The sequence below is a fragment of the Grammomys surdaster genome, unplaced genomic scaffold, assembly GCF_004785775.1.
Source record: "Grammomys surdaster isolate TR1022 unplaced genomic scaffold, NIH_TR_1.0 373, whole genome shotgun sequence".
NCBI lineage: Eukaryota > Metazoa > Chordata > Mammalia > Rodentia > Muridae > Grammomys > Grammomys surdaster.
Genome location: NW_021604792.1, coordinates 8,135,491 through 8,138,144, shown reverse-complemented (window position 1 = coordinate 8,138,144; position 2,654 = coordinate 8,135,491). Strand labels below are relative to the sequence as shown.

The 2,654-nt window shown below is 38.2% G+C and overlaps 1 pseudogene; it reads left to right on the top strand.

Moving 5' to 3' along the window:
• Positions 1-475: 475 nt before the first annotated feature.
• Positions 476-1,500, top strand: LOC114632384 (annotated as a pseudogene).
• Positions 1,501-2,654: the final 1,154 nt, after the last annotated feature.

The window sequence follows — 2,654 nt, the reverse complement described above, 5'->3', positions numbered from 1 at the left end:
ATGTGAGGCAGAAACTTAGAGCAATGGAAACTTCCTGGAATCTACAAGTATGACACTAGTGAAGATTGCAAATAACAGAGGATACAAATCTTGAACTGGCCATTTTCTGTAATTAGTCAAACTTTCCAGTGGAGATAATGATGTAGCCACATAAACGTCAACCTAAAATTTGTCCTGCCTGCAAGATATGCCAAAGTAAAAGTGGCACACATGTTGTAGTTTGGCCAATCAATGACCAATCCAACATAAATCCCATACCATAGTGAGAATCTAAGCCTGGCAATGCCTACTGTCCCAGAAACAAGATGCTAGGTAGCCTACAGACCTACGATAGAACAAAGTGATACTGGCAAAAAATGAAATAATGAAATTATTTCTAATAATATTCTGCTATACTCAGAGACAGGGCTGTAGCATACTAGCCACTAGAGAAGCTTTAACCAGGAAAGGACGTAAGCAGATGCAGAGACCCACGATGAAACATTATTCTTGGATCACAGAATCCTTCAGAAGACGCAAAAGAAGGATTGAAGTAGGCTTAAGGCTCAAGGACACCACAAGAATATGACCAACAGAATCAAAAGAACCAGTGCTCATAGTGACTCACAGAGACTGATGCAATAATCTCAGACACAGAATTGGTCTGCACTAAGCCTTCAGTATACATACTGAAGTTGTTTAACTTGTAGGTTTTTTGGGACTTCTAATAGTGTGATAGAAACATTTCCTGACTCTATTGCCTCCTATGAGACCATTTATTTCCTACTGGTTTGCCCCATTTTGCCTTGATATGAGAGGCTAGTCCTAGTCTCATGTCAACCTGCTGTTCTATGTGTGGTTGATATCATTTGAAGCTCTATAGCTTTCTGAATAAAAACGGGGTAAGTAGTGACTCTGGAATAAAATGAGTTCACTAGGTTAGGAGTAGAAAGCTGGAAGAAGAAGAGACAGAGTGGAGCCTGTGGTCTGGAAGTATTTTATAAGAAAAAGGTAAAGAAACAAAAAATTAATAAAATGAAGAAGTTGAAGGTTAACTATAGTTAGAACTTGAGCTTAAGACCAGCCTGGTATCCATAAAGCAACTAATAAACAATATTTTCTCTCTTTTCTAGGGCGTTTGCACTGGCAGCAGCTGTGGGAAGATGGCCTTAGCCAACGTGGACTACAAGTTTAGTAGTTTGATGTAGAAGTTAGCTAGGGCTTGGGCTTCAGAAGCCTATACTCCACAGGGGTTAAAGATGGTTTCTAAGGAAGCACAGCCTATCATATCTGCTGCACCGATCAAATGGACCTCCAAGGTGACAGCATATGATTATGCTGGAAAGAAAAAAGTTCCAGACCTGCAGAAATTCTTCCAGAAAGCGGATTGTGGTGCCCATCCACCTGAAATGAGACTTTCCTGACCAAATGCTTTACCAAACCACCATGGCTCTGACAGTGGCAGGGACCATCTACTATCTGATCACTCTCTACAAGGCCTCGCAGCCCCAAAACAAATGAATTTGCCTGTGAAGGACTGTTCATTTTCTGGCAAAACTTTTGAATTTTCATTTTTCATGTTTTTCCACTTGGATAGTCTATTTAACATTTTTCAAACAAAGGAAAAGATAAGAATACCCTGTTTTGGTTTGTTTTTGTAGTGCAGATGGCCTGTCAGATGTCAGAGCTTGTTTGACAGTTAAAACTATTGTTTAAAGAGATGACACTGTGCCATCACTGAGTTGTGCCTCTGCTCCTGATTTCGCTGGAGAATCTGGATGAAAGTTACTCATGGCCAGCAGTGCTCAGGGCTACAGGATCCAGTAGGTGTCTAAGCAGGAAGTACAGAAAACTTTTTGCTTGTAGGTGTGATTGAGGAAGAAAGACAAAAGCCAGAGGACAGGCAGGTGAAATGAGGGTTAGTTAGCCACCTGGGGGATTCCTCTACCTTGCAAAAAAAGGATAATAAATATTACTTGCACACTGCCTCTATTTATTAGGCAGTTTGTTTCAAAGGGTTATTTTCCTTGCCCAGACCTTAGGAAAATATGTATTTGTTCCATGATGGGAAAGAACACCTGTCAGTGTTGTACTTAAGTACAACTTCTCCTTTAATAGTGCTGTGGCTTTAAGTTATGATTTACTTGAATGCAGGATAAATATATTAAAAAAGAAAAAAATTCATCTGGCTGGAGAAATGGCTAAGTATTTAAGAGTACTGACTGTTCTTCCAGTGGTCCTGAGTTCAAATCAGAGCAACACATGCTAGGTTACAAACCATCAGTAAAGGGATTTAATACCCTCTTTCAGTGTGTATGTATATATATAATTAAATCTTTAAAATTCATATCATCATGAAAATAAATCAACCTATACCACAGCATGGCATCAGATAAACATTAACTGTATGAAGTTCTTCTGGACAAATTGTCTGGACTTTTTCTCACTTTTTAATGCATTTATTACAGGTAAGAGAGAGATGAAGAGAATCCTAGTACTTAAATCATGGAATGCAATTTCAATTTATTCAGATTCAGATCAATAGAACTAAGTTTAAAATAACACAAATATCATTTATGTAACAGTTGGCTAATTATTTAATGACTAGATTTTTTAGTAATATTAAGATAAGTAAAAATACTTCCATTAGTTCCCCCCAAAATAGAGTGAAGCAG